At 39.2% G+C, this 19,703-nt stretch overlaps 1 long non-coding RNA gene across 1 annotated transcript in view; it reads right to left on the bottom strand.

Moving 5' to 3' along the window:
* The window catches only part of LOC133042269 (uncharacterized), a 179,610-nt gene that overhangs the window by 58,284 nt on the left and 101,623 nt on the right, over positions 1-19,703 (bottom strand). Inside the window, exon 2 of the long non-coding RNA XR_009689464.1 lies at positions 16,876-16,987. This is a non-coding gene — a long non-coding RNA (uncharacterized LOC133042269). The remainder of the gene's footprint in view (positions 1-16,875; positions 16,988-19,703) is intronic.

The raw sequence follows: 19,703 nt of genomic DNA, 5'->3' as shown, positions 1-19,703 counted from the left end.
TAGATAGGAAAGCATGGATTGCTCTGGAAGGACTGAAGAGCTGAGCTTTAAAGAAGGATTTTACAAGCCCAACAAGGAAATAAATATTCTCCAGACAGGAAAAAAAAAATCACAAGCAACAACAGCACATCAAGGAAGGAGGAAATGATGCTGTAGGTGAGGAAGAGAGGAAGTCATGAAAGGCTGCTATTGTGGAAAGAGCAAGGAGAAGTGTCCAGTGTGAGACTGTCACTTTGGCTTCCACAGATTCTCTGATTTCTTCTCAAGGGCTCAAAGTTAGGCTACCCTCCTTTAATCCTTTTACTCAATAACGTCTCATTTGGAATTCTGGAGAACCAAAATCTAATCTCTGAAGATACACATAAAAATCCTGAGTTGGTGAAACACTGAAACTACTTTCTTAATCCTTGGACATCTCCCAACCCATAATTCACACATTCACATCTTCAGGAGAAGTAATTTCCATCTCCAATCTTGGTGTTTCCCCCAGAGGTAGATTCTGAAGCAAAGAATTGAGTCAAAGTAGCTTATTGAGGAGGTGAAGATCTGTAGAGGAGATGGAGAAGTAATACAAGGAATGGAAGACAATCAATATATTATCAACCAGCTTCCACTGAGGATGATTGAAACTTGATTTCACTGGAGAAACCCCAGGAGCCAGTGTGAAACATCTCTGAGTTACTCCACCAGAGGGACAAGGGAGCTGGGGGTTTTTAGATATCCATTTCTACCAGTCATTGCTGAGGGCTGCTAGGGTTAGGTTGGCACAGGAGTTACTTCTCTGGCTCTTCTGGTCTGCCACACACAGTAAGAGTCTCCTGTAACAAGAGGAACCTCTAAGGTAAAGAAATTCAGGAGCTTTCAGCCAGAAGCATGGTGGGTCCATGATGAGCTGGCGAGGTAAGGGGCCACGAACAGAGTGCTGTAAGTGTCTGCCATGTGCCCCACACGACCGACAGCCCACCTCCAGCCCAATGTTCCTTTGCTGATTCATTCTTGTTTTGGGTTCTCATCCAATTCGAGCTTCTCTCTCTATCTGCTACTCAGAACAGAGCAAACTGATGTACTCAGGAAATGTATGTTGAATTTCATCTGACAACTCAAGTCCAATGGGCCATCGGGTGAGTTTATTTTAACAAGATAGTAAAACAACTTTACATTAGGTACATATATTACCACTTGGTAAACATTTATTAATATGTTGTATTCTAGTTCTCTGGTGATTGATAAAACTTGTGAGAGCAGATTTTTTTTTTTTTTTTTTTGTCTCTAAGCCTACATATTCTGGTTAAATTATATCACCATGACACACTTTTGAACTGTGGTGTTGGAGAAGACTCTCGAGAGTCCCTTGGACTGCAAGGAGATCCAACCAGTCCATCCTTAAGGAGATCAGTCCTGGGTGTTCACTGGAAGGACTGATGCTGAAGCTGAAACTCCAGTACTTTGACCACCTCATGTGAAGAGTTGACTCACTGGAAAAGACCCTGATGCTGGGAGGGATTGGGGGTAGGAGGAGAAGGGGACGACAGAGGATGAGATGGCTGGATGGCATCACCAACTCGATGGGCATGAGTTTGAGTAAACTCCGGGAGTTGGTGATGGACAGGGAGGCCTGGCGTGCTGTGATTCATGGAGTCGCAAAGAGTCGGACACGACTGAGCGACTGAACTGAACTGAACGGACACACTTAGTGGGTTAAATTTCATTGCCTCTTCTCCTCCCCAGTGGTGCACAATCCTACAGTATTAGTGAGGTTTTACTACAATTCCTGCCCCCAGTGGTTTGCTTCTACTTGCTCTTTTCAGATCTTATTAATGTCATCAGACTTAAGATTCTGAGTGACAGCTACAGTTTTCATCTCTTAGCCATTCACCCATCTTCTGCTGACAGAATGGAGAACTAGTCCCTCCATCCTCACACTGCATGCCTCAGGTTTGTAACGTCACCTGTGGCTCTAGATTAGTCATGTAACTCAGGAATGGCCAATCAGAACACTGCAACCCCTTTGGCCACTGTAATTGGCTCTCATGGGCATGTGACTCATTCAGAAATGTGATATGATGATTGATGGAACTGCTTAAAAATCTTTCCTTTTCTTCTGAATTTGAACTTGGGAGGCTATTGGCCTGGACTATGGATAGCCATATCATTGTCAAACCTGAGTTTGAGAACAAAGATTAACGGGAAGGAGAGCAAAACTGAGAAATGAGAGAAGCTGAAACTAGATGATCAATCCAGCCAAACTTGAAGCCAGGGATCCTTCTGGCCTCAGTGCTTACATATACTAACAAATCTCTTGGTTTATGGCAGTTTGGATTGGGTTTTCCGTCACTTGTAAACAAATGATCTCTAACTGATAAAGAACCTGAGAAAACTAGTTGTAAATACCAGTTTTGCCTCTTGCTAGCTCAGTTTTTAAAATTTCAGTTTCCTCATCTTTCAGATGGAGATAAAATATCCCCTTGGTAGAGATGTCATAAAAGTGAGATGAGATGATGTACACAAGCTTCTCTGTGTGGTGTCTTCCTCAAATGTAGGAATTCATAAACTTAGCTGGCTTCTTTCTCTTCCACCCACCTCCCAGCATTGCTCACTGCCCTTCCCTAAAAATGGTTGATTTCTGCACACTGGCTGTATTCTTATAATTGGTAAAGCCAAGGAAAATGCACTCGTGGAAATCCTGATGTTCATGTACCCCATAACCAATACTCCAGACATACTCAGTACACAGCACCCATGCCAAGGCTGGGAGAAGCTCCCAGCTGGCCTCACGCTGCAACTGGGAAGACTTGGGCCAACTTTGTCACTTGAATAATATATTGCCTTCTCTATTTCCTTCTTATTCAAATGAGACGTATAGTGCAGAGATGGCATCTAAGGTCTCAGCTCTAAAATACTCCATGTCTCATTACCTGAATTGCCTCCATCCCTACTTATTAATAGTAGAGTTTAAAACCCTTGCACGTGAATTCAGAACATGACCAAGACTGGGATGGATTCCATAGAGCGGAATACACAAATCTATGTTGAAAATAGACTCTCTGACTTTAAAGACTGTTCACCCCTCTTCACAATTTTGCAAAGAGGCAATGTGATTTTGATTGACTATTTGCCCTTTACACTTCCAAAGGTTTTGGTATTTCTGATCATCAGCTAGGTTGTAAGGGGAAGGAGTTTGAGCTCTCTGGTCACCAACAGAGCTAGTTTTACTAGCCTGCTCCAGGGGACGGAGGAACAAACGAGTTCTTTTTGGAGAACTTGATTCTGATTTTTGTGCCTGCTTTTCCAACAAAGTTTCACAGCTGTGGCTTCAGACAGGTTTGTAACACAGCTCTTATTACTGGGGTGTCCATAGCCAAAGCTATAATATCCCAAAGGAACATTAAGACTGTTTTTCCCACATACCCTTTAACGGTCAGTAGCAAATATCTTGCTAGTAGCCCTGAATTTTGACAGCTCTAGAAGGGAATGTTTTCTACAGTTATTGTCCTTTAAGGAAAGCAATTTTATGAGTGGACTCCAGTGCAATTTGCCTGCTTTCTTTACTAATTCAACGCTCAAAACTTGCCCTATTTCTTTATAAGTTGAAAATGCAAAACAACCATCTCAAGGAATAGCTCCAGTGATGCCGTGATTGCTATTTTATAGCTCTCTGAAAAGACATTTGTTTGTGAGAAATATAGTTAATGTCATTTACTCCCTTCCAAACATCCAATCGTGGATGAAGAAGTATCAGAGGAGAAGTGAACAGTTCTTGCAAGGGGCAATTGTTGGAAACATATATTTAGAGCAAGTAACCACACCAGTATTGGCGCCTTCAGAAGGATGACTTTGGCATCTGTCTAGGGCAGACCTCAACATTTTCTAGCCTTAGTAAGAAGCATATATGCAGAGTAAAACTAACTACCCTAAAGGAATATAAACGATTCTGGATTGAATTTTGCTTAATGTCTGAACATACCAGCCTCTCTTTATTTCAGACTCCATATTTGATGTTGATTTTCACATGCAAATGAGTCCCTTGAATGTAATGTAGATTTTCACATGCAAATGAGTCCTTTGAATATAATGTAATAAAGGGAGTACCTAAAGAATATCTTTTGCAATTGATGTGATCAATTAGGTATTATCAGTGTTTTTTATAGCCTGAAAAAAGCTCAACAGTCAGTTCTGATTACACCTTTTAGGCTATTTGTTGTACCCATTAAGTAGATCGCATTAATCTATTTTACTGTTTCCCATCAACTCCACCCCAGAGTATGAGCACCTTGAATACTTCATCCCATACTCAGCTCAGTGAGCTTCTGTAAATTTCTGGGCCCCTAGAATCTAGAACATAATTGATCCATAATTGATCCTCAATGAATGCCTGCTGGATGCATTGATTTTCCAAACTTATCTCCAGTTATCTATCTTCTTGCATTATAGACAATAATTTCTTAACACCTTCTCTCACAAAACAGGGCAGCCAAATATATATATACACATATACATATATAAGACCATGGAGTTTAGAATTATACATGATTTCATTTAACCCCTTGAAGTAGATTCTTAAGAAACAACCTCTGTAGTACTAGGCATATACATATATATATAAGCAAGTTCCCGTGGGCAGCAAGGAGATCAGATGTTCATAATTCTGACTGTAGTCTGATAACTCATTCCCCATAAGACAATGGGAAGTGTGCTAGTACTCTGAGTCTTGTTCATGGCCCAACAGAAGGCTCTGTTTGATAGGTTCCCTGGAAGCTACCCATCCTTCTGACACCAAGAAGCAGCAGTATTTCTCCTCCTTATAGCCCCAGTGATGCTAATAGATGTGCAAAGACAGTCATGGTTAATAAACACACAAGTAGTTCTGAGCTTCAATAGAAAGGCACACTCACAAAAAAATCAGGGAGCATGAAATAAAGCTGCTTAGGATTCTGCTGACGGTCTGGGGTAGAAATGGTGCCAGCTGATTCTTCTCTGTCAGAGTCTGAGAGGCTCAAAGGGATTCTTCTAGAAAATCCCAAAGCAGTTACACATTTATGGCTGCAAGCATTCTGTTGTTAATGTGCAATTCTAGCTGGGGTTTCAGAAATGAGTATTTCATTTCAGTTTGAAAAAACACTGTGAAGTCCAGGAAACACATCAATCGTTTATAGCATAACTACATATAGTCTTTTGTAGCTTTGTTCTATGACTCTAAAGTAGATACATATACATATATGTATTTGTTCTTTAAACTTATATACTTATATAAGCACTTCATACATTGTCAGTTATTAGGGATATCTTATTCATAGATTGTCCTAAGTCAGGTATGCCTCTTTAAAGATCAAAACTTATCAAATATTAAAAGTTTTATATTTTAAAACTCTCTAAATAGATTCTCTAAATTATTAAAAGAAGATTCTGAGGAAAAAATCTTAATTTCAATATTATAAACATCGATGGCTATGAGATGAACTTGGGATATTGAAATAATTAGAAACATTTGCCTTTATATGTAATAGCCCAGTCAGTGCTTGCAATCTCGCTGTCACTAACAGTTATTCCATATTTTTAGGATAAAATTTACACACAGTAAGACACACAGATCTTAAGTGTATAAATAAATGAGTTGTGACAAATATTATACCTGTATTACCATTACTCTGATCGAGACACAGGCCATTTCCATCCCCACAGGGAGTTCCCTCACGTCCCCTGTAATCACCCACCCTCCCTCCATAGGCAACTGCTGTGGTGATTTTCATTCCAAAATTAACACTGTCCGTTCTTGAATTTTGTATAAATAGAATCAATGGTATGCAGTCCTTTACTTATGGCTTCTTTCACTCAGCATTACATGTTTGACCTTCGTTCATGCTGTTGCATGTATCTGTGATTAGTTTTGTACTGTTGATTAATATGCCATTGTTAGAATAAACACAAATATGTTCTTCCACTCTCTTATTGATGGATTTTCAGGTTATTTCCTTTTTTCCCTGTTATGCATGATGCTGTAGTAGACATTTTCATAAAAATCCAAATAAGCAACTAGATAAATACATGGAAAAAACTGGAGGTCCTACATCAAACTGTGTACAAAAAATTAATCTGAGGTAGATCATGAAACTAAATGTATATGCTAAAACCATAAGGCTCCTAAAAATATATACATATATCTTTAGGACTTTGGAGTAGGCAAAGATTTCTTAAATGCAGCATAAAAAGCACTTGACATAAAATATAAGTTGATAAATTAGATTTCATAAAAATAAAAGCTCATCAAAACAGATGGGGTGGGGAAGGAGTTGGGAGGGGGGTTACAGGATGGAGAGGATAAATGTATGCCTATGGCTGACTCATATTGATGTATGGCCAAAAATCATCACAATATTTTAAAGTATTATCCTTCAATTAAATAAACAAACAAATTTTTAAAAAGTAAAAAAACACTTGAAAAATGAGAAGTTATTGTCAGTGCATTACAAGCCTTGGCACGCACTGACAATACATGTGACGTAGGAATTGTGTCTAGAATAAAGAAATCTAAAAATTGACAACAAAAAGACATACAAGTGAAAAGTTGATGGAAGAGTTGAAAAGACACATAGAAGATATGTGAATGGCCAATAAATCCATGAAAAATGCTCAACATTATTAGTCACAATAAAAATGAAAATCAAATAACAATGATAGACCATTTTATAACCTCGTGAATGCTAAAATTAAAAAGACTGACAATACCAAATGCTGGTGAAAATGTGGAACAATCAGAGCACTGTACCTTGATGATGGAAGTGTGAAATTATGTCATCACTTTAGAAAACAGTGTGCAATTTCTTAGAAATCTAAATATGTATAACTACCTAGAAATTCCATTCCTAGTTATTTACATGCAAGAAAAGAAACTTCGGTCCCACTGTTATTTTAGACGATTATACACAGGGTTCTTTGAAGCCCTTTCCTTTAAGTTCAGATAGAAACAGCACCGTCAAGGGAAACTTACATTATTTGAGTACTTGATATACACCAGGCACTGGGCAAGGCAAATTATACATGTTATTACATGAGAGTTGTAACTTTCCCACAGGTAAGTAAATACAGATATGGTTTTCTTTTATTGTTTTATGCATTCATCAAATGTTTGATAATTTTTATTGGCCTTGGGCACTGTTCTGACTGCTGAATATACTGCATAAAAAAAAAAGATTAGATTTCTGTTCTAGTGGTACTTTAAATTTTTGTGGGGATTGAGGAAACTTAAATATCAAATTAACAAATAAATTAAAAGGTGACCCCTGATAATAAGAACTACTGTGAGGAAATTGAAACAAGGTAATAGGATAAAGACTGTTGGTAGTTGAGGGACCATTAGATAGGGTAGCCATGGAAAGCATGTCTGAGGAGATGAGTTGGGATGACATCCCCATGATAAAAAAGAATCGGGCACAGGAATATCTGCAGACTAATAATCCAGGTAGAAGGGACAGTAAGAGCAAAGGTTCTGAGGTAAGAACTAGCCTGATATTTCCACTGGGCATATTTCAGGGGGGATAACAGAGCCTGGGTGATTGGAAAGGGAGAGCAACAGGGGATGAGGATTGAAAGAAGGGGTCAGACTGTACAAAGCTTTAGGTGCTATAGAAAAAGTACAAGTTTATTCTAAACTTAAAAGGGCTCCATTAGGAGAGTTTAAGCCAAGGTTTTAAGATCTGTTCCAGGGACACTGGCAAGGCTCAATAACTACAAACATTGCAGCAGGATCTGACTCAAGGACTGGTTTTATCACTTTTTAAATGAAGTCAAGTACACATTCACTCAGTTTATCTATTCAATAAATATTGAGCACTACTATCAGCCAGAAGAGGCAGCAAGAATACACAGAAAAACTGTACAAAAAAGATCTTCATGACCCAGATAATCATGATGGTGTGATCACTCACCTAGAGCCAGACATCCTGGAATGTGAAGTCAAATGGGCCTTAGAAAGCATCACTATGAACAAAGCTAGTGGAGGTGATGGAATTCCAGTTGAGCTATTTCAAATCCTGAAAGATGATGCGGTGAAAGTGCTGCACTCAATATGCCAGCAAATTTGGAAAACTCAACATTAGCCACGGGACTGGAAAAGGTCAGTTTTGGAAAATTCTGAAAGAGATGGGCATACCAGACCACCTGACCTGCCTCTTGAGAAACCTATATGCAGGTCAGGAAGCAACAGTTAGAACTAGACATGGAACAACGGACTGGTTCCAAATAGGAAAAGGAGTACGTCAAGGCTGTATAGTTTCACCCTGCTGATTTAACTTATATGCAGAGTACATCATGAGAAATGCTGGGCTGGAAGAAGCACAAGCTGGAATCAAGATTGCTGGGAGAAATATCAATAACCTCAGATATGCAGATGACACCACCCTTATGGCAGAAAGTGAAGAGGAACTAAAAAGCATCTTGATGAAAGTGAAAGAGGAGGTGAAAAAGTTGGTTTAAAGCTCAACATTCAGAAAACTAAGATCATGGCATCTGGTCCCATGACTTCATGGCAAATAGATGGGGAGACAGTGGAAACAGAGTCAGACTTTATTGTTTTGGGCTCCAAAATCACTGCAGATGGTGATTGTAGCCATGAAATTAAAAGACGCTTACTCCTTGAAAGGAAAGTTATGACCAACCTAGATAGCATATTAAAAAGCAGAGACATTATTTTGCCAACAAAGGTCCGTCTAGTGAAGGCTATGGTTTTTCCAGTGGCCATGTATGGATGTGAGAGTTGGACTGTGAAGAAAGCTGAGCGCTGAAGAATTGATGCTTTTGAACTGTGGTGTTGGAGAAGACTCTTGAGAGTCCCTTGGACTGCAAGGAGATCCAACCAGTCCATCCTAAAGGAGATCAGTCCTGGGTGTTCATTGGAAGGACTGTTGAAGCTGAAACTCCAATACTTTGGCCACCTGATGCAAAGAACTGACTCATTGGAAAAGACCCTGATGCTGGGAGGGATTGGGGGCAGGAGGAGAAGGGGATGACTGAGGATGAGATGGCTGGATGGCATCACCGACTCAATGGACGTTGAGTTTGAGTAATCTCCGGGAATTGGTGATGGATAGGGACGCCTGGCATGCTGTGATTCATGGGTTCGCAAAGATTCGGACACGACTGAGGGACTGAACTCAACTGAATCAGCCAGATACTTTTCTAGACAAAACAACACAATCATGAATTACACAATCAAAATCCCCTGTCCTTAGGGAGTTTATGGTCTATTTCTGTCCTCCCCTCATCTGGTTACATAATTAGACTCACCTGGGAGTTCTCTCTCTTTTTTTTTAATAGAAAAAATAAACTAACAGAGCCTTTTACTCTTTTCATGTCTCCAGATTATTTTAACATGCAAACTGAGGTAAATATAATCACTCTTTCCTCAGACACGTGGGGACAGCATAATGTGGTTCTAGAGGTTTACAAAACAATTCTTTTAGCCTTGTTTTCAAACAAATATTGGGATAAAGCTGAAGCATAAATAAACTTCAAAGTGCTGCCTCTGTATTGGCCAGCAAGCAGCAGAGCTGAGATTTGAATCCATATTTTTCTGGTTGTATAGCAATATTTCTTCCATACACATCAGCTACAAAATGCTTTTTAAAAATAAATAGCATCATCTTAATTATTCCTAGTTGTTATGAAAATCTCTTCTTTTTGAATTCTATCTTTATTTATTTATTGAAGGAAAATTGTTTTACAGAATTTTGTTGTTTTCTGTCAAACGTCAACATGAATCAGCCATAGGTGTACATATGTCCCCCTCCCTTTTAAACCTCCCTCCCATGTTTATTTAAAATAAGGACAACTTGAACTTCCAAATGGAAATATCCCACAAATCTACAGATTATATCAGGAACTGACTTATGTCCACTGACCAACTTTTGTACCCACGATTTTTATTTAATATCTCAATTTAGTATCTCAGTTCCTTTGGTTCTTGCAAAAAGCTCTAGGAAAAGATAATGTAGCTATGAGTAGAGTTTTAATCTTATATTCCAACCCTGGAATTGATTGCAGCAATGTCATGATTTGAAGACAAGGATGAAGAAGCATAGAATAACATTTGTTCCTGTACTGAGTCTAAATATCAAGTTTGCTTAAGATTTAGCTCCCATCCCTCATCCAGCCTAACAGGAGAACTAAACAGGCTGTTGCTTCTGCGTACAAAAGTCGGTCCCTGACAGAATCTGTAGGTTTGTGGGACTTCCAAGTTCAAGTTGTCCTTATTTTAAATAAAGATAAAATTCAAAGAGAAGAGATTTTCATAAGACGAAATCTCCATTTTGCCTTGGTGCCAATTTGCATAATGCAGGTGACATGTCTAACATGCTTTCAGAAACAAATTTCTCTTTCAAACCCAATTGTAATGTTATATTTTGCCAAATATCAGTTAATGTGGAACTTCAAGGACTAAAGAACAGCAAGAATTTAGCTAGAGACTCGAGGTTGTCTTTATTAAGATTCAGTGTTATATAAAATGTGACCTCTAGGAGACTCTATCAATGCATACAAATAACTCACTAGTATTGGCACAAGTAAGTGTTTTGCATGTTCATGAAGAGGTTGATAAACCTTGATAAGATATCACCGTCCTTTGCTATCAAGAGCTTTAAAATACGTTGCTAGGGAAAATTAGATCAAGATGTAAAGACTGCTTTGAGATTCTGAACAAACATTCATTTTACTGAATGAAACAGGTCTGAAAAAAAATCAGTGTCTGATAGCTGTGTCCCCAGATGTTATTGTCGCCCCCTCACCTCCGTGGGGTGTCGCTCATCCTAGCTCAAGTACAGTTGTCCTTAAGCATCCTCTGGGAATTGGTTCCAGAACCAGCCCAGCATTTCTTCCCCATGGATACCAAAATCCAAGGATGCTCAAGTCCCTTATATAAAACAGCACAGTATTTGCATATAGCCTATGCAGAGCCTCTGTATACTTTAAATCAGCTGTTAATTACTTATAATACTTAATACAATGTAAGCGCTTTGCAAACAGTTACCCTTGTAGTAAATTCAAGTTTTGCTTTTTGGGAATTTCTGCAATTTTTTAAAAAAATATTTTTGATTCCCAGTCAACTGAATCCACTGATGTGGGACCAATGGATATGGAGGGCTGAGTGTACAGTTTTTAGCAAGACTCAGTACCTTATTGCATCCATGTACTCTCCTACCCCATCCAACTCCAGAACAATTAACAGGTGGTATTGACACCATATACCATTATGTGAAAAAATTAGTAATCACTAAAACCAAAATTGACATCTTAATTCTTCCCTCAGAATGGCTCTCTCTGGTAATTATTTGCCTCATTGCTCTTCTTCCCTTCCCTTCCTCCATCACAGGGTCCAGCACTGATGCCACTGTTCCCAGCATTCTGCCCTAACTCTTAGCTTCTATAATTAGGGTGGAAACTGGTCCCAAGATGCCTTTGTGCAAATTAGACAAGAGGTACTGCCTTTGGAGGACATAGTTCCTTATCCATTTGGAAAGCAGCTAGGTTGGACTTCAACATCTCTTGAAAAAAAATTTGTGTGGACTAGTCAGAGGATTTAACCATTTCTACGGGGGAAAAAAAAGCTTCTCAAATTTGGATATTTTCTATGTGTAGCAGTAAGGAAAGAAAAAATGGAAGAATGATCCTCAGCAGATTGGATGATGTTCAGCCACACTGGGGAGGGAAATCTGCTGAGTCAAAGAATTCAAATGTTAATCTTTATCAGGAAACATCCATAAATAATTTTAAATCTGAGCATCCCATGGCCTACCCCATATTAACATAGAAAATGAATCATTACATCCCCTTTGGGGTGTCAAAAGAGGCTGAGTGGAGAACTTGGACTTGTACTGTGACCTGAGAATAACAAGACAGTTCCCCCTGAACCTTTTCCTTTCTAGAATGGTATTAGAGGAAACTGGCTGAAACAAAATCTTTAAATAAGGTCCAGAGTCTCATAGCATAAAGTTTTCCAGGTTTCAACTGCAAACCACACATCATCTCAGAAACTAGAAAGATCTCAAACTGAATGAAAAAGATAATTAATGATGCCAACACCGAGATGACAGAAATAGTGGAATAATCTGACAAAGATTTTAAATAAGGCTTCAGGCTTCAGAGATGTGCTGAAATGAGAACTACAAACAAATGTGAAACAAATGAAGAAATAGAGTTTCAGGAATTTCCTGGTGATCTAGCACTTTCACTGTGGTGGTCTGGGTTTAATCTCTGTTGGGGAAGCTATGTTCCCTCAAGCCACATTGCGCGGCCAAAAAAAAAAAGAGTTTCAACAAAGAAATTGAGTCTCAGCAAATAAATAAGAGATATACAGAAGAACCAAATGGAAATTTTAGAAATGAAAAATACAGTAGCTGAAATTCAAAAATCAAATTGGGTGAGTTCGAGAGCAAAATGGGGGGAAGGAGAATACAGAAGAGTCAGTGAAGATAAGGCATTAGAAATCACCAAGTCTTACAAAGAGAAAACAGATTAAAAAAAATAATAATAAAAGGAACAGATTCTCAAAGACCTGTGAGACTATAATAAAAGACCTAAAAAAAAAAAAAAAAAAGACCTAGCATTTCTGTTATCAGTGTCACCAAGGGGCTGAAAAGGTTCTCAAAGAAATAATGGTTGGAAACCTCCCAAACTTTTCCTAAGATGTAAGCCTACAAATTAAAATGCTAAGCAAGCTCCAAATCAAAAAAACAAAACAACCAAAAACTCCAAATTCACAAGATATATTATACTGAAACTTCTGAAACTTAAAGACAAAAAAAAAAAAAAAAAAAAAGAAAAGCTTTGAAAGCAATGAGAGAGATATGGTACTTTAGCTATAAGGAAAAAGACAATCCAGAATTCCCACCACAAACCACTGAGCCAAAGGAAGTGACAAAACTGAAAACCTGGACATTATATATGAAACAGACATATGAATAGTCTGAAAGGTGGAGAGAAAAATGCAGATGGGTTAGAATCTTCATGGAGTATAAAATGGTACAGCCACTTTGGAAAACAGCTTGGAAGTTTCTTTAAAAACTAAACACACACTGATGCACAGCCCAACAGTAACATTTCTGGGTATTTATCCCAGAGAAATTAAGACTAGGGCTTTATTTGTAATAGTCAAAACCTAGAAACAACCCACATATCCTTCAAATGGTGGTACATCCATACCATAGTACTATAATAAAGAACAACAACCTGGATCAATCTCCAGATAAATATGCTAGGTAAGACAAGCCAATCCTTATAAGGCTGTATGAGGCATGATTCTGTTTATATAATACTTTTAAAGTGATATATTCTCAAGTGAAGAAAAAAAATGGATAAGTGTATGTGTGGCATACTATCTTTTATCTCATAAAGGAGGAGGGAATGCATCTACATACATATTTTCTTATTTGTAAAAGAAATGAAAGGATAAAACAAAAAATTATAAAGAAATAGTTCTCCATGGGAAAGGAAGAAATAGGAGATAGAAACAAAGAATAGCTAAATTTCTGTGTATATAATTTAATTAATGATATAACTTTGGAACATATTAATATTTTGCATGATTTTAAAAATAAATTATAAGCAATCTATATCTGTCAAAAGAAAAACAATTGACTTTAATAGTATACTGAGTAAGTGCCATAACCACAGGAGAGAAAATATTCAAATGATTTTACAACACAATAATTTACTAAACATCCTCAGCGTATGTACCCTAAGGACAAAATGAGCTGTAAAAAATGTGAAATTGATTTTAATAATCATATGGTTTATGGTAGTGTTTATATTGTTCTGAATCTGTTGTGTGTGAACTATGTGAGAAAGAAAATGAATAGTTGTATTGGTGTCACTGATGAATACAATGCTTGACATAAGAGAAAAGAAATACAACTGTTTAATCGAAGATATTGAGCAAAAACTATGTATTCCTCATCTGATTTATAAGTATCTAGTATATGAACTCCTGACAATTTATCTTTATCTCCAGCCTCTATCCACTGAAAAGGCTTAGAAATAACAGCCAACCCTATCAGCAGCAATGAGCATCCTTAGTATCCAGATTGTGGTCTTCCACTTTTAAAAGAACTCAGGGAATCTCTAAAATATTTATAGATGAAGTGATAGGACAATGTGATGCTATGATAGAAGTTGTGATGTCTACTAAGGTTGTACTGAAGGATCTTAAGAGTTCAGGAGTCAAATTAAGAGACTCCTACTGGATGGACTAAATTGGGATAATTTGGGCATCAAGAATAATCACAACAGATTGAAACATTTCAATCATGGTTTTACCCTTGAATTTATAAAGTTATTAAAAGAAGCATAAAATAGTCTTGTTTTCCTTTGGAGAATGTTACAGAACCATCACATAAGGAAAAAGATAAAACATTTATTCTTCATTTCCTGTAAGAACTTGTCTTAGGGGAACCAAAGAATAAATAAGGAAACATTTCTTTATAGAAGTATTTTAGTTGACAAATGAAGGAGTGGTAGAAATGGAATGTTGCCATATTGCAACTCATGATGCTATTAATAGATGCAAGGATGGATGATGGATCATCTAGGCAACAGTGATCACTGGTGTCTGACATCTCAGACAGCTTGCTGATCAAAGTACAAAATACCACCTATGAGGGAGTCTTGCCAAAAATCAAATTAAATATGGAATAAAGCTCTAAAACCAATCACCGGTGTAAAGTAAACATGAGAGACAGAAGAACATGTTAACAACAGAAAAATCCAAACTGTGAGGAACTCTAGAGACTGATGATCTGGTTTCTTCAAGAAATAAATAAATTGTAAGTATAAGGAGAGATCAAGATCATGAAAGAGAAAGAACAAACAAGCAAGCAGAATGAGGAATCTATAAACTGAAGCTACTTAAGAGAAATATAAACCACTGCATTGCAATTTATGCATTTTATTTCAATCCTAATTCAGAGTATGAAAAATTAAGGTGATAGTAAAATGTGAACATCAGCTTGACTTTTTTAAAACTCAGAAACTACTGCTAATTTTATTCTATGTATGATAATATTATGGCATTTTGTTTTCAAGAAGAATTCTTAACTTTTTGAGAAAAACATTAAAGTACTTATGAATGAAACAACGTGATCATTGGGTGGTGTGGTTTAGTTGCTAAGTCATGTCCCTCAGGATCAGGCTGAACCTAGTCCTGAGATACCACGGTGCAGAGGTGTAGGAGTGACAGAGTAAAGAGCAACCTGCAGAAGAGCAGATGGGGGCACTGGTGAAAGAAGGGAGTGAGAAGTCTGTGTTTTTTGCAGCATTGAGTCCAGAAGAGGTGACCTTAGTCCAGGAGTCTAGGGCTGACTAGGATACTAGAAAGGATGGGGTAGAGGGAACCAAATTTAAACAACAGCCTTCAAAATTCTGAATGAACTCAGAAATAGTTAGTGTCCAGACTGGAATAGGACTCCAGGTTTTGTCAGGGCCACATTTCTAAAGCAACTTTATCCTGGTCAAGGAGGTGAGCTGCCAGCTCATGCTGAGGCCACCAGAGTCTGCAGGAACTGACAGCCATCAGCGATCCCAATCCATTGATTTGTATCCTTCTCCTCTATTTGCTATAAGGCTGTGTTTGCTGTGAGCACCACTGTAGCTCCAGAGCCCAGCACGGTGCCTGGGAAACTAGATGCTTGTTAAACCCTTACTGAGTGAATGAAGGAAGAGTTCCTATGTCTTGTTTGTAGACGTTGAGCTTAGGACTCTTCCACAGAAAGGATCTGGAGCCAGCAGGGAAACAGACTGCTTAGTACTCAACACAAATACTTAAAGCTGTTTTCCATAAGCAGCCTGATCATTCCTTCCACCAACTCCTCTATGTTTTTTGGAACCCAGATTTCAGCAGCAGGGGTTAAGGTAACGCAAAGAAGGGAGTGAAAGAAGTTCTCATTCCTTTCCTAAGTGCTCATTCTACCTCTTTTCAAAGTGAAGTGCTGTTTTGAAATGATTTCTAAGTAACAGATCAATGTTGAGACTTACTACCTCACATCTTGCACACCTGGAGCGGCACAAAAAGAGAACACAAGCTTCCAGGGCTCTGGATAATCAGGAAAGGAGCGGGGGCGAGAGGGGAGGTGCGAGGGGGACAACTGGCGCTGTGGTGGGAACTTGTTCCGATGACTGACAGTGAGCACCCAGAGCCCCTGCCCTGGGGTGCTTGCTGTAGTGGCCTCCTGTCCTATCTCTCTGCCTCTGGCTTCCCCTGATTCAGCCAATACGCTCCATTCCACACTAAATCACATCAAAGTTAGGAGACCTGTGTTCCATTCAAGCTTTAGAAGTGCTCTGTCCAATAAAAACGTAATTTAAGTCACATAACGTCAATTTTGCATTTTCTAATAGCCACACGAAAAAAGTAAAGTAATATAGTTTTAATAATACACCTTATTTAACCTAATATATCCAAAATATTATCTTTCCAACAAGCAATCGATATAAAAATCAGCTGTTCTATATTCATACTATGTCAGTGAAATCCCCCATGCCTTGCATGCCAATAGCACACCCCCTATCAGACTGGTCTCATTTCAAGCTTCTTAGTCACCTGTGGCTACTGCGCTGGACAGGGCAGAGCTCCTATGTGACTTTGGGTATGTCCCGTCACCAGAGAGGTGACGTGTTTTTCTCTTCTGTAAAATGAGGGCTAGGCTTAGAGGATTTCTAGATCACCTTAATACATTATGGACACATATCATCAACAAAGTTAAGCTCTATTTTACAGCAATGGACTCTGCCTCTCACTCTAGCAAGTTGGTTGGAAGTTGTCAGCAGAGTTTGATAACCTCAAACAGTGATATAGATCTACTTAGATGACAAGGAAATAGGCATGTGGGACAGTACCTGTAGCCAAGCCATTGCCTCACAGTCGACCAGCATGCCATAAATATGAATCTGTTGCTAGAAATGTTGTTTATGACTTCACATTCTAAGGGTTCCTTTGTGGTCCCTCAATCTGCAGAGATAAGAAAAAGGCCATTAACTTACACAAATTATTCAGTTGCAACTAACAGCGAGGGCATCAACAGGCAGAATGTTTACAAGGAGGAAACCCAAAGACTTAAGGGTCCAACTTGTTGCATTGTTTTAAGTTCCTTAAGAGAATTGAACTAATATTTTCTTCTATAATGTGGTCTGCTGGAAGTTCCACCATGCTAGTGGAAAAGTAGGGAGGTCACCCTTCCAGGAAAACTTCTCCCAGGAAGATTTTTTCCACTGCTGAATTCTGAGAAGACAAATTTATGTTTCAACTGTCCAGTTTCTTATGGAATTCTCTGGAATCTGTCCTAGTCAGAGAGAATGTTGACTCACCTACACTCTGGCTCCAGCTAACTGCCCTCCATCCTCTTCTTATCCCAAATGGGAACATCTCCCCACCCCCACCTCAGCCATACAGCCTGCCTTCCTCCTGGCCATTCTCTGCCTTTGTGTGTGTACTGTTGTCCAACTTGAACACTCTCCTGCCCTTCTCCACATTGTAGAATAAATCTCAATATTCAAATCACAAATCACTTAGTGTTTTCTTTGTGAAAAGAAAGATTCTAATGCTAGTTCTACGGGGCAGAGTGGGCAGGGATTCCCTTTGTGATTCCGTAGCTATTTGCATGAAGTCAATGCCCTGGCACTCGTCAGCGACATGCACCAAACTCAGTGTCTTGTGGAAACGGACAGACTTGAGTTTAAATCCTGATTCTGCCCTTTACAATCTTCGTGCTCTTGAACAGGTTACTGAACCTCTTGCACGTACTCCTAAGTAAAATGGGAACAAATAATAACACTACTGGGTTCTTTTAGTTCATCTTCACAGGATGTCCCACAACACTTTTATTAACACTAATGGTATTGGAAGCACCAGATATTTATGCATTTCTCCCTTCAAAAGACATTTACTGAGCATTTAGTAAGTCCTGGTACTATTCTAGATGCAAAGGAGAGATGCAAATAAATGACTCATCCCCTGCCTGAGAGCAGCTCATTATCTCAGTAAACAAAGCCTCAGTCTTTGATGCAGGAACATAAGAGCCATTTTCCCTTGATCTGTCTTCCTGAAGGCAAGTAAACAGTGACTGCCTCTGGTAACTGGGCAATAGGATGCCTATTGTTTGATTGTTAAAAGCAGACTGCTGGAGGTAAAGAAGACAAAGCTCTTCTCAGGGAAGCAGGCCTCAATAGGAGTCCACAAAGAACCAACAACAATTATATCACAGCCTTAAAGATGCCCTGACCCTACCTGCCTTGTGTTTACTTCCTATTTCAGAGAAGGTTCTGTTCCATCCAAGAACTAGAAGCCAAGGCCGAGTTGGTGAGCGGTTTAAGGACTATTGTGATGAAGCCCATCTTTCTAAAAGATTCAGCTTTCTATTAGCAAAATGAGAGGACATGCATGAGTTCCTTCTGATTTAGGCAGAGTTGATTTTGGGAAGACAAAATTATATATTTTTCCTCTCTAAGAAAGCAGATGTCCTGGAGAGGAGAACAGCTATCTGTCTGGTGTGCAAGTTGCCAGGGAGGACCAGAAGGAGGAGGGGTTGGTGGGGAGGGGCCAGGGGCAAGCAGAGAGTCTTGGGAAGCAGAGTGTAGAGAGGGATGGGTCCTAGCAGGCTCTGGTCAGCAGAAGTCTTCTAAACTCCCTCTTACTGTGGATAGGGGACTCCCACCCCACTGGTGACCAGTATAAGCCTGAATTGGCTCAGGAAGCCCTGACCCCTTCAGAGGACAGAACTGGGAGGGCATGGGCTGCATTCACTCCGTGAAGCTTATACAGCCCAGCAAGCATCGAGATTGCAAAGCAGAATCTAGGTTGTGGTACAGAGAGGTGGCTCTGTGACCCCACCCCAGGAATGTCATCAGGGTGAATCCCCTGGGACTTTCTTCTCTCAGGAAACTCCACCCACCCACCACACCCTCTGGGGAACTGGGTTGCAGCTCCTCCTAGTATACAATAAACTGTCTGGTCACTGTGAAATGCCACAGGTTTTTTCCTGCTACCTTCTTTATCTCTAACATTTTTTCTTTTGTTAGCAAAAACATCTGGGTGGAAACATAAGCATCAAAGACACAGAAGATGAGAGAGAGGCAGAGAGAAGAAATAATTCAGCACTCTGGTTAAAAGCAAAGCAAAACAAGTCATTCAAACAAGGACAGAAGCCTCCATTAGCTGCAAAACTGCCCTAAACAAACACCTGGTGACAGGTAGTGACATTTATGCAGAAAAATGGGAGGCAGAAATACTGACCCAGCATACTGAGCATTAAAAAGATAAGGGAAAATGTAGCCACTCCTGCACAAAAGAAGCAAAAATCCAAAATAGAGCTTAAGGAAGTGAATAGGTGAATACAGTGTTTCACGGCACCAGCAATTTCCTTCTGTTGGTGTCAGCCTTGGGACTCACAGAGCTGCCCCTCAGATGCACCCCTCCCCTCCCCCACAGTGCCCGAGAGAGCCCCTGTGCTCCCCTTGGATGTAGAAACCTGCAGAAAGCAGTGGAAACCACCAAGGAAAGGACTCAACCGTCGAAACGAGACTGGGGGTTCTAATCCCAAATTCGTTACTTACAAGAAAGCGAAGTTATTAATAATTAACCTCTCTGAACTTCAGTCCTAATCTGCAATTTAGAGTTTAATATGCCTGACAGTCACTGTGAGGATGAAATAAAGAGATGTATGCTGAGC

Source organism: Dama dama, chromosome 21 (genome assembly GCF_033118175.1).
Source record: "Dama dama isolate Ldn47 chromosome 21, ASM3311817v1, whole genome shotgun sequence".
Classification (NCBI taxonomy): domain Eukaryota; kingdom Metazoa; phylum Chordata; class Mammalia; order Artiodactyla; family Cervidae; genus Dama; species Dama dama.
This window is presented reverse-complemented; position numbering and strand designations above follow the sequence as displayed.